Raw genomic sequence first — 14,321 nt, forward strand, 5'->3', positions numbered from 1 at the left:
AACCGAATGCATACACTTCAAAAGAATGGACTTTTGAAATCAAATGAAATGGATTCGTTTGATGTATGTGAATCTTGTTTACAAGGCAAGATGACTAAAGCACCTTTCAAAGGGACTTATGAAAGGGCTAAAGATTTATTGGGATTAATACATTCGGATGTATGTGGACCCTTTAAACCCATGACTAGGAAAGGTGAAAGATACTTTGTTACTTTTATTGATGACTTTAGTCGTTTCGGATATGTCTACTTATTAAGACACAAGGACGAAACGTTTGAAGCATTCAAAGAATATCAAAACGAAGTACAAAATCAACTCAATAAGACAATTAAGGTACTACGTACCGATAGAGGAGGTGAATACCTAAGCGATGCCTTCCAAGATCATCTTAGGAGTTGTGGGATTATCTCACAACTCACTCCACCCGGAACACCCCAACTCAATGGAGTTTCCGAAAGGAGGAACCGAACCCTAATGGATATGGTTCGATCTATGATGGCAAGAAGCTCGTTACCTCTATCATTTTGGGGTTATTGTCTAAGCTCCGCGGTTCGTATTTTAAATATGGCCCCAACCAAGAAAGTGGAACGAACTCCTCATGAGATGTGGTTTGGAAAACCTCCTTCTCTTTCATACTTGAAAGTATGGGGATGTGAAGCTTATCCTAAGCGCCATGTAGCTAATAAGTTACATGCTCGATCCACAAAGTGTATCTTCATAGGATATCCCAAGGATGATATGGGATACTATTTCTATGATCCGACCGAGCAAAATGTATTTGTTGCTCGAAAGGCAGAATTCCTTGAAACCAAATTCCTAATGGAAGGTGATGGTGAAAGGAAAATAGATCTTGTAGAGGTACAAGATCAAGTTGATGATACACAAATGGTTGACACTAGTACTCAACATGAGGATGTTGAAAATGATCAAGTGGATGATCAAAGTACACAAGACGTTCGAAGATCTAGTAGGATTAGTAATCCTCCTGAGAGATATGGTTTTCTCGTGGATGGATGCTATACGGTTGATTTGGATGAACCGACAAACTACGAAGATGCTTTATCAAGGATTGATAAAGATAAATGGCAGGAAGCCATGAACGCCGAGATGCAATCCATGTATGAAAACCAAGTGTGGGAACTTGTTGAGCAACCTCCTAGCTCTAAGCTAGTTGATTGCAAATGGCTTTTCAAGAAGAAAACCGACATACATGGAAACTTGGATACATATAAAGCTAGACTTGTAGCAAAAGGTTTCACTCAAACTCAAGGGGTTGATTATGATGAAACTTTCTCGCCAGTGGCAATGCTAAAGTCTATTAGGATATTATTTGCCATTGCTGCTCACTACGACTATGAAATATGGCAAATGAATGTCAAAACCGCTTTCCTAAATGGATATCTTATAGAAGATGTCTATATGGTCCAGCCTGAAGGTTTTGTTGATCCAAAATATCCTAAAAGGGTATGCAAGTTAAAGAAGTCAATCTACGGATTGAAACAAGCATCTAGAATGTGGAATCATCGTTTTAATGAGGAAGCCGAGAAATTTGGCTTCATTAAAAATGGTGATGAAGCTTGTGTATATAAGAAAGCTAGTGGGAGCACTATCATGTTCCTTGTACTATATGTGGATGATATATTATTATTTGGGAATGATATTACCAAAATGCAAGGAGTCAAAACTTGGCTAAAGAGTTGCTTCTCCATTAAGGATCTTGGAGAAGCACAATACATTTTGGGGATAGGGATCTATAGGAATAGATCCAAGAGATTGATAGGTTTAAGTCAAAGTACATACATTGATAAAATCTTGAAAAGGTTCAAGATGGAAAACTCCAAGAGAGGTTTGGTACCTATTCAAAAGGGAACCGTTCTCAGTTCATCTCAGTGTCCTGCCACGAAAGATGAACAAGAGAGAATGAAGAAAGTCCCATACGCATCTGCTATTGGGTCTATCATGTATGCAATGATATGTACTAGACCGGATGTGTCATGCGCTCTAAGCTTGACAAGTAGATACCAGAATAACCCAGGAAACAGTCATTGGATTGCTGTTAAAAGCATATTGAAATACCTTAGGAGGACTAAGGATATGTTTCTAATATATGGGTCTGGTGAGGAGGAACTCGCTGTAAAAGGTTACGTGGACGCAAGTTTCCAAACTGACCGAGATGACTCTCGATCACAATCCGGATATGTCTTCATGTTAAATGGTGGTGCGGTCTCTTGGAAGAGTTCGAAACAGGAGGTTGTTGCGTTATCCACTACAGAGTCAGAGTACATTGCCGCCTCACTGGCAGCTCAGGAAGCTGCATGGATGAAGAAATTCATAGACGACTTAGGAGTGGTCCCTTCCATTCAGGACCCTCTTGAGATCTTTTGTGACAACGAGGGTGCGATTGCTCAAATCAAGGAACCTCGTGCCCATCAAAAGACTCGTCACATTGAGCGGAGATTCAACTACATAAGGGATGAAGTTGAAAAAGGAAAGATATGTATTCGCAAAGTTCACACAGATCATAATGTTGCGGATCCACTCACGAAGCTTTTACATGGGCCAAAACATGAGGGACATGTTTGTGCATTAGGGCTTCGATATTCTAGTGATTGGATATGATCTATTTTATGTATTGTACCGGAACGAAATTATTCAAACTCATTAATATAACTATGGTGTTAATTTATCTGAGTTATGTTCCTATTTTGCATATTTCATCCATGAATAAGCAATTATTCTAAATTTCCATAGTCGATCACATTTGTGGGAACAAGTGTGAGGTTCAGACTATTATGAACTCGGATTGGTATACATTCATAGGTTGAATGTGGGGCAAGGATGCAACCAAGGTTCATAGATATTTGTGGGAAACAAATATTGGAAGACCCGCTCTCAAGAATTACTGTATAGAGCCTTTGTGGTTGATCACATGTAATCTTGAGTAAAGGCGAATATCATTGTATCCTCTGACCTGAGATACATATTGGGTTCAGATATTCACCAAGTACTGTGCCTTGATTCTTTCCTTCGCTATTCTGAAACATGGTAGTACATAAGGAAGAACTCAGGTATATTACAAAGTGTATATCTAGGACGTATGTAGTCAAGATGGAATTTGTCCCTCTTATTCGTTGAGAGTCAGATGTCTAAGGCCTGAAAAGTTAAATCTATAAGAGAGTGATCACTCTGTATCTCTTGGATTTAACATGACATCTAGGACGAAAGGAAATAATGAAAGATTCACCTAATCATATTCGAGATGGGAACTCGAAAGGGATGATGTTATTGAATGGCACAAAGTCATAACATATTAGGGGTGATGGACGGTGTGTTAGGCTGTATCCATCACTTGCATTAATTTCTTATGTTTCTCGTGCAAGTGGGAGATTGAAGGTATTTCATATGCCCGAGAGACATATTAAATTAACGTGGCTAATACGTTTTGATCCAAGTCGGGTCATACCCAATAACAAACTTACCGACACCTTATTTGTATTTGATTTTAACGATTGAATCGTTGATTAAATACGCGACACTTGAACTTTAAGAAAAATGGTTTTCTTAAATAATACTTGATGTGTGTATATATATATAATTTATGGAAAATTATATAATGAGGATTTAATTATTTATAGGTTAAATAATTAATGAAGTTATGTTACATTTTATATAATTGGTTTTATAAAATGTACAAAACAAATAATGTGCAAGTTTATAAAATAAATTTTATAAAATCTAGTTTTATATAATCTAAGGGAACTAGTTATATAAAATCTAGTTTTTTTATAAAACCTATTTTATTAATATAACTTGAAGTAGTGGCATGGGAGTTGAAGTGCACATGCTAGAGATTCCATCTTTTAGCCATGCCTTCCCATTTCCATATACATGCATGTTGACTCCCTTTGAAACACACACATACAATTATAGTTCAAAAAAACTGCAAAAAAGCTCTACAAACTGCAGCTGTTGGCCGTGGGTTTTCAAGAGGATTAAGGGGTTCTTAATTTGATTTTGAAAGTCCATATCAAGTGTAAATTAAATCCTAACCAAAGCTAGGGTGTTGGTGCACAAGTTTGGGGTATAACTACTTGAGGTTTCATAGTTTTGGAGCTCCATTCATCATCATCTTCATCATCATCTATCAACAAGCTAGGAGAAGGTATAAACACTTTTCTTACTTGTAGTTTGTAAGTATGTTTCACAACTTGATCCTAATTGGGATTTAACTTTAATTGGTTAAAGATTAACATGTTCTAAAATGGTAATTACATGCTTCCGCTTTTAATTGATTCTTAAATGGTTTTAAGTATAATGGAACTTGTTAAATCCCAACATATATACCAATAGTACATACATCTAAAAGCTGTGTATTGTACGAGTACGAATACGGGTGCATACGAGTAGAATTGTTGATGAAACTGAACGAGGATGTAATTGTAAGCATTTTTGTTAAGTAGAAGTATTTTGATAAGTGTCTTGAAGTCTTTCAAAAGTGTATGAATACATATTAAAACACTACATGTATATACATTTTAACTGAGTCGTTAAGTCATCGTTAGTCGTTACATGTAAATGTTGTTTTGAAACCTTTAGGTTAACGATCTTGTTAAATGTTGTTAACCCAATGTTTATAATATCAAAAGAGATTTTAAATTATTATATTATCATGATATTATGATGTACGAATATCTCTTAATATGATATATATACATTAAATGTCGTTACAACGATAATCGTTACATATATGTCTCGTTTCAAAATCATTAAGTTAGTAGTCTTGTTTTTACATATGTAGTTCATTGTTAATACACTTAATGATATGTTTACTTATCATAATATCATGTTAACTATAAATATAACCATATATATGTCATCATATAGTTTTTACAAGTTTTAACATTCGTGAATCACCGGTCAACTTGGGTAGTCAATTGTCTATATGAAACCTATTTCAATTAATCAAGTCTTAACAAGTTTGATTGCTTAATATGTTGGAAAGATTTAATCATGTAAATATCAATCTCAATTAATATATATAAACATGGAAAAGTTCGGGTCACTACAGTACCTACCCGTTAAATAAATTTCGTCCCGAAATTTTAAGCTGTTGAAGGTGTTGACGAATCTTCTGGAAAGAGATGCGGGTATTTCTTCTTCATCTGATCTTCACGCTCCCAGGTGAACTCGGGTCCTCTACGAGCATTCCATCGAACCTTAACAATTGGTATCTTGTTTTGCTTAAGTCTTTTAACCTCACGATCCATTATTTCGACGGGTTCTTCGATGAATTGAAGTTTTTCGTTGATTTGGATTTCATCTAACGGAAGAGTGATCTCTTCTTTAGCAAAACATTTCTTCAAATTCGAGACGTGGAAAGTGTTATGTACAGCCGCGAATTGTTGAGGTAACTCAAGTCGGTAAGCTACTGGTCCGACACGATCAATAATCTTGAATGGTCCAATATACCTTGGATTTAATTTCCCTCGTTTACCAAATCGAACAACGCCTTTCCAAGGTGTAACTTTAAGCATGACCATCTCTCCAATTTCAAATTCTATATCTTTTCTTTTAATGTCAGCGTAGCTCTTTTGTCGACTTTGGGCGGTTTTCAACCGTTGTTGAATTTGGATGATCTTCTCGGTAGTTTCTTGTATAATCTCCGGACCCGTAATCTGTCTATCCCCCACTTCACTCCAACAAATCGGAGACCTGCACTTTCTACCATAAAGTGCTTCAAACGGCGCCATCTCAATGCTTGAATGGTAGCTGTTGTTGTAGGAAAATTCTGCTAATGGTAGATGTCGATCCCAACTGTTTCCAAAATCAATAACACATGCTCATAGCATGTCTTCAAGCGTTTGTATCGTCCTTTCGCTCTGCCCATCAGTTTGTGGATGATAGGCAGTACTCATGTCTAGACGAGTTCCTAATGCTTGCTGTAATGTCTGCCAGAATCTTGAAATAAATCTGCCATCCCTATCAGAGATAATAGAGATTGGTATTCCATGTCTGGAGACGACTTCCTTCAAATACAGTCGTGCTAACTTCTCCATCTTGTCATCTTCTCTTATTGGCAGGAAGTGTGCTGATTTGGTGAGACGATCAACTATTACCCAAATAGTATCAAAACCACTTGCAGTCCTTGGCAATTTAGTGATGAAATCCATGGTAATGTTTTCCCATTTCCATTCCGGGATTTCGGGTTGTTGAAGTAGACCTGATGGTTTTTGATGCTCAGCTTTGACCTTAGAACACGTCAAACATTCTCCTACGTATTTAGCAACATCGGCTTTCATACCCGGCCACCAAAAATGTTTCTTGAGATCCTTGTACATCTTTCCCGTTCCAGGATGTATTGAGTATCTGGTTTTATGAGCTTCTCTAAGTACCATTTCTCTCATATCTCCAAATTTTGGTACCCAAATCCTTTCAGCCCTATACCGGGTTCCGTCTTCCCGAATATTAAGATGCTTCTCCGATCCTTTGGGTATTTCATCCTTTAAATTTTCCTCTTTTAAAACTCCTTGTTGCGCCTCCTTTATTTGAGTAGTAAGGTTATTATGAATCATTATATTCATAGATTTTACTCGAATGGGTTCTCTGTCCTTCCTGCTCAAGGCATCGGCTACCACATTTGCCTTTCCCGGGTGGTAACGAATCTCAAAGTCGTAATCATTCAACAATTAAATCCACCTACGCTGCCTCATATTTAGTTGTTTCTGATTAAATATGTGTTGAAGACTTTTGTGGTCGGTATATATAATACTTTTGACCCCATATAAGTAGTGCCTCCAAGTCTTTAATGCAAAAACAACCGCGCCTAATTCCAAATCATGCGTCGTATAATTTTGTTCGTGAATCTTCAATTGTCTAGAAGCATAAGCAATCACCTTCGTTCGTTGCATTAATACACAACCGAGACCTTGCTTTGATGCGTCACAATAAATCACAAAATCATCATTCCCTTCAGGCAACGACAATATAGGTGCCGTAGTTAGCTTTTTCTTCAATAACTGAAACGCTTTCTCTTGTTCGTCATTCCATTCAAATTTCTTCCCTTTATGCGTTAATGCAGTCAAGGGTTTTGCTATTCTGGAAAAGTCTTGGATGAACCTTCTGTAGTAACCAGCTAGTCCTAAAAACTGGCGTATGTGTTTCGGAGTTTTCGGGGTTTCCCACTTTTCAACAGTTTCTACCTTTGCCGGATCCACCTTAATACCTTCTTTATTCACTATGTGACCGAGGAATTGAACTTCTTCCAACCAAAATGCACACTTTGAAAATTTAGCGTACAATTTTTCCTTCCTCAATACTTCTAACACCTTTCTCAAATGTTCACCGTGTTCTTGGTCATTCTTTGAGTAAATAAGTATGTCATCAATGAAAACAATGACAAACTTGTCAAGGTATGGTCCACACACTCGGTTCATAAGGTCCATGAACACAGCTGGTGCATTAGTTAAACCAAACGGCATGACCATAAACTCGTAATGACCGTAACGTGTTCTGAAAGCAGTCTTTGGAATATCATCTTCTTTCACCCGCATTTGATGATACCCGGAACGTAAGTCAATCTTTGAATAAACAGACGAGCCTTGTAGTTGATCAAACAAGTCGTCGATTCTCGGTAGTGGGTAGCGATTCTTGATGGTAAGTTTGTTCAACTCTCGGTAGTCGATACACAACCTGAATGTACCATCTTTCTTCTTGACAAACAAAACAGGAGCTCCCCACGGTGATGTGCTTGGTCGAATGAAACCACGCTCTAAAAGTTCTTGTAATTGGCTTTGTAGTTCTTTCATCTCGCTGGGTGCGAGTCTGTAAGGAGCACGAGCTATTGGTGCAGCTCCTGGTACAAGATCTATTTGAAATTCAACGGATCGATGTGGGGGTAATCCCGGTAATTCTTTCGGAAATACATCGGGAAATTCTTTTGCAATGGGAACATCATTGATGCTCTTTTCTTCAGTTTGTACTTTCTCGACGTGTGCTAGAACAGCATAGCAACCTTTTCTTATTAGTTTTTGTGCCTTCAAATTACTAATAAGATGTAGCTTCGTGTTGCCCTTTTCTCCGTACACCATTAAGGGTTTTCCTTTTTCTCGTATAATGCGAATTGCATTTTTGTAACAAACGATCTCCGCTTTTACTTCTTTCAACCAGTCCATACCGATTATTACATCAAAACTCCCTAACTCTACTGGTATCAAATCAATCTTAAATGTTTCGCTAACCAGTTTAATTTCTCGATTCCGACATATATTATCTGCTGAAATTAATTTACCATTTGCTAATTCGAGTAAAAATTTACTATCCAAAGGCGTCAATGGACAACTTAATTTAGCACAAAAATCTCTACTCATATAGCTTCTATCCGCACCCGAATCAAATAAAACGTAAGCAGATTTATTGTCAATAAGAAACGTACCCGTAACAAGCTCCGGGTCTTCCTGTGCCTCTGCCGCATTAATATTGAAAACTCTTCCACGGCCTTGTCCATTCGTGTTCTCCTGGTTCGGGCAATTTCTAATAATGTGGCCCGGTTTTCCACATTTATAACAAACTACATTGGCATAACTTGCTCCGACACTACTTGCTCCGCCATTACTCGTTCCGACACCATTTGTTCCTTTCGTTCTATTAACCCCTGGTCCGTAGACCTCACACTTCGCCGCGTTATGACCATTTCTTTTACACTTGTTGCAAAATTTGGTGCAGAACCCCGAGTGATTCTTTTCACACCTTTGGCATAGCTGCTTCTGATTGTTGTTGTTGTTGCGGTTATTATTGTTGTTGGGATGATTGTTGTAGTTGCTGTTGTTGTTGTTGTTGTTGTTGTTGGGCCGTTTGTTGTAGTTGCGATTGATGTTGCGATTGTTGGGATAATTGTTGCGATTATTGTTGTAATTGCTGTTGTTGTTGTATTGGTGATTCTTATCACCGTTTTCCTCCCACTTTCTTTTGACTTGCTTCACATTGGCCTCTTCAACAGTCTGTTCTTTAATTCTTTCTTCAATCTGGTTCACTAGTTTGTGAGCCATTCTACATGCCTGTTGTATAGAGGCGGGCTCGTGTGAACTTATATCTTCTTGGATTCTTTCCGGTAATCCTTTCACAAATGCGTCGATCTTCTCTTCCTCATCTTCGAATGCTCCCGGACACAATAGGCACAATTCTGTGAATCGTCTTTCGTACGTGGTAATATCAAATCCTTGGGTTCGTAACCCTCTAAGTTCTGTCTTGAGCTTATTGACCTCGGTTCTGGGACGGTACTTCTCATTCATCAAGTGCTTGAATGCTGACCACGGTAGTGCGTACGCATCGTCTTGTCCCACTTGCTCTAGATAGGTATTCCACCATGTTAACGCAGAACCTGTGAAGGTATGCGTAGCGTACTTCACTTTGTCCTCTTCAGTACACTTACTTATGGCAAACACCGATTCGACCTTCTCGGTCCACCGTTTCAATCCGATCGGTCCTTCGGTTCCATCAAATTCCAAAGGTTTGCAGGCAGTGAATTCTTTGTAGGTGCATCCTACACGATTTCCTGTACTGCTAGATCCAAGGTTATTGTTGGTATGTAGCGCAACCTGTACTGCGGCTATGTTTGAAGCTAGAAAAGTACGGAATTCCTCTTCATTCATATTCACGGTGTGTCGAGTAGTCGGTGCCATTTCCTTCAAAATAGTCAAATGGAACAAGTTAATCATACAGAATATTAAGAGTAGTTAATAGTATTTCGTAGCATAATATGAACTCATTTATAAAAGCTTTTTCTTCATATTAGCGTTTTATAAGTTTAAATTCGGGTAGTACCTAACCGTTAAGTTCATACTTAGTAGCTAATATACAATTCAACTACTACAATTCTATATGAAAAACTGATTATAATAATATTTCGCGTTCAAACTTTTATACAATATTTTACAAACTTACAATACCGCTTATTTTACATAAAGCATGAAATATAGCACACAATAACTTTGATACAAGATAGTTGTGAAGATAATTCTAGCTAGTACACAAGTCGTTCAGCAAAGGCAATAAAGACACGTAATTCATACGTCCAGAAACAAGTCATGCATTCTGGTTTTACTAGGACTACTTCCCATCCTTGGTCTTGTGCAACATAACCGTTATGGCCGTTGATAAGACAGCGTGTTGTAACGTCGTCAAAGGGACGAGGGTTACGTAATGTCCAACAGTCCCGTAATAATCTAAAAACCTCATTTCTTACCCCAATTACCGACTCCGTCACTTGTGGAAACGTTTTGTTTAATAGTTGTAGCCCGATGTTCTTGTTCTCACTTTGGTGAGAAGCGAACATTACTAATCCGTAAGCATAACATGCTTCTTTATGTTGCATGTTAGCCGGTTTTTCTAAATCACGAAGTCCAATATTCGGATATATTGAGTCAAAATAATTTCTTAACCCGTTGCGTAAAATAGCATTTGGGTTCCCCGCAATATATGCGTCAAAGTAAACACATCGTAACTTATGGGTTTCCCAATGTGATATCCCCCATCTTTCAAACGAAAGTCTCTTATAAACCAAGACATTCTTGGAACGTTCTTCGAATGTCTTACAAACTGATCTCGCCTTAAATAGTTGTGCCGAGGAATTCTGGCCGACTCTAGACAAGATTTCATCAATCATGTCTCCGGGTAGGTCTCTTAAAATATTGGGTTGTCTATCCATTTTGTGTTTTTAAACTGTAAAATAGACAAGAGTTAGATTCATAAAAAAATACTTATTAATACAAGCAATTTTTACATATATCATAAAGCATAAGAACACTATATTACATATATTACACCACACGAATACAACTATCTTATTCCGACTCGCTCGTTTCTTCTTCTTCGGTTTTGGTTCGTTTTGCCAAGTTTCTAGGGATATATGATGTTCCCCTAATACGAGCCGTCGTTGTCCACATTGGTTTAGAAAAACCTGGTGGTTTAGAGGTTCCCGGGTCATTGTTACAACTTAAGGACTTCGGGGGTTGACGATACATATAAAGTTCATCGGGGTTGGAATTAGATTTCTCTATTTTTATGCCCTTTCCCTTATTATTTTCTTTTGCCTTTTTAAATTCAGTTGGGGTAATTTCTATAACATCATTGGAATTCTCGTCGGAATCCGATTCATCGGAGAATTGGTAATCCTCCCAATATTTTGCTTCCTTGGCGGAAACACCATTGACCATAATTAACCTTGGTCGGTTGGTTGAGGATTCTCTTTTACTTAACCGTTTTATTATTTCCCCCACCGGTTCCGATTCTTCTTCCGGTTCCGATTCTTCTTCCGGTTCCGATTCTTCTTTCGGTTCCGACTCTTCTTCCGGTTCCTCTTCGGGAACTTGTGAATCAGTCCACGAATCATTCCAATTTACATTTGACTCTTCATTATTATTAGGTGAGTCAATGGGACTTGTTCTAGAGGTAGACATCTATCACATAATATCAAACACGTTAAGAGATTAATATATCACATAATATTCATATGTTAAAAATATATAGTTTCCAACAAAAATGTTAAGCAATCATTTTTAAAGAAAACACGGTCGAAGTCCAGAATCACTAATGCATCCTAACAAACTCGATAAGACACACTAATACAAATTTTCTGGTTCTCTAAGAACCTGGCTCTGATACCAACTGAAATGTCCCGTTCTTATTGATTAAAAACGTTCCATATTAATTGATTTCGTTGCGAGGTTTTGACCTCTATATGAGACGTTTTTCAAAGACTGCATTCATTTTTAAAACAAACCATAACCTTTATTTCATAGATAAAGGTTTTAAAAAGCTTTACGTAGATTATCAAATAATGATAATCTAAAATATCCTGTTTACACACGACCATTACATAATGGTTTACAATACAAATATGTTACAACAAAATAAGTTTCTTGAATGCAGTTTTTACACAATATCATACAAGCATGGACTCCAAATCTCGTCCTTATTTAAGTATGCTACAGCGGAAGCTCTTAATAATCACCTGAGAATAAACATGCTTAAAACGTCAACAAAAATGTTGGTGAGTTATAGGTTTAACCTATATATATCAAATCATAATAATAGACCACAAGATTTCATATTTCAATACACATCCCATACATAGAGATAAAAATCATTCATATGGTGAACACCTGGTAACCGACATTAACAAGATGCATATATAAGAATATCCCCATCATTCCGGGACACCCTTCGGATATGATATAAATTTCGAAGTACTAAAGCATCCGGTACTTTGGATGGGGTTTGTTAAGCCCAATAGATCTATCTTTAGGATTCGCGTCAATTAGGGTGTCTGTTCCCTAATTCTTAGATTACCAGACTTAATAGAAAGGGGCATATTCGATTTCGATAATTCAACCATAGAATGTAGTTTCACGTACTTGTGTCTATTTTGTAAATCATTTATAAAACCTGCATGTATTCTCATCCCAAAAATATTAGATTTTAAAAGTGGGACTATAACTCACTTTCACAGATTTTTACTTCGTCGGGAAGTAAGACTTGGCCACTGGTTGATTCACGAACCTATAACAATATATACATATATATCAAAGTATGTTCAAAATATATTTACAACACTTTTAATATATTTTGATGTTTTAAGTTTATTATGTCAGCTGTCCTCGTTAGTAACCTACAACTAGTTGTCCACAGTTAGATGTACAGAAATAAATCGATAAATATTATCTTGAATCAATCCACGACCCAGTGTATACGTATCTCAGTATTGATCACAACTCAAACTATATATATTTTGGAATCAACCTCAACCCTGTATAGCTAACTCCAACATTCACATATAGAGTGTCTATGGTTGTTCCGAAATATATATAGATGTGTCGACATGATAGGTCGAAACATTGTATACGTGTCTATGGTATCTCAAGATTACATAATATACAATACAAGTTGATTAAGTTATGGTTGGAATAGATTTGTTACCAATTTTCACGTAGCTAAAATGAGAAAAATTATCCAATCTTGTTTTACCCATAACTTCTTCATTTTAAATCCGTTTTGAGTGAATCAAATTGCTATGGTTTCATATTGAACTCTATTTTATGAATCTAAACAGAAAAAGTATAGGTTTATAGTCGAAAAAATAAGTTACAAGTCATTTTTGTAAAGGTAGTCATTTCAGTCGAAAGAACGACGTCTAGATGACCATTTTAGAAAACATACTTCCACTTTGAGTTTAACCATAATTTTTGGATATAGTTTCATGTTTATAATAAAAATCATTTTCTCAGAATAACAACTTTTAAATCAAAGTTTATCATAGTTTTTAATTAACTAACCCAAAACAGCCCGCGGTGTTACTACGACGGCGTAAATCCGGTTTTACGGTGTTTTTCGTGTTTCCAGGTTTTAAATCATTAAGTTAGCATATCATATAGATATAGAACATGTGTTTAGTTGATTTTAAAATTCAAGATAGAAGGATTAACTTTTGTTTGCGAACAAGTTTAGAATTAACTAAACTATGTTCTAGTGATTACAAGTTTAAACCTTCGAATAAGATAGCTTTATATGTATGAATCGAATGATGTTATGAACATCATTACTACCTTAAGTTCCTTGGATAAACCTACTGGAAAAGAGAAAAATGGATCTAGCTTCAACGGATCCTTGGATGGCTCGAAGTTCTTGAAGCAGAATCATGACACGAAAACAAGTTCAAGTAAGATCATCACTTGAAATAAGATTGTTATAGTTATAGAAATTGAACCAAAGTTTGAATATGATTATTACCTTGTATTAGAATGATAACCTACTGTAAGAAACAAAGATTTCTTGAGGTTGGATGATCACCTTACAAGATTGGAAGTGAGCTAGCAAACTTGAAAGTATTCTTGATTTTATGTAACTAGAACTTGTAAAATATATGAAGAACACTTAGAACTTGAAGATAGAACTTGAGAGAGATCAATTAGATGAAGAAAATTGAAGAATGAAAGTGTTTGTAGGTGTTTTTGGTCGTTGGTGTATGGATTAGATATAAAGGATATGTAATTTTGTTTTCATGTAAATAAGTCATGAATGATTACTCATATTTTTGTAATTTTATGAGATATTTCATGCTAGTTGCCAAATGATGGTTCCCACATGTGTTAGGTGACTCACATGGGCTGCTAATAGCTGATCATTGGAGTGTATATACCAATAGTACATACATCTAAAAGCTGTGTATTGTACGAGTACGAATACGGGTGCATACGAGTAGAATTGTTGATGAAACTGAACGAGGATGTAATTGTAAGCATTTTTGTTAAGTAGAAGTATTTTGATAA

Source organism: Rutidosis leptorrhynchoides, chromosome 11, assembly GCF_046630445.1.
Source record: "Rutidosis leptorrhynchoides isolate AG116_Rl617_1_P2 chromosome 11, CSIRO_AGI_Rlap_v1, whole genome shotgun sequence".
Lineage (NCBI taxonomy): Eukaryota > Viridiplantae > Streptophyta > Magnoliopsida > Asterales > Asteraceae > Rutidosis > Rutidosis leptorrhynchoides.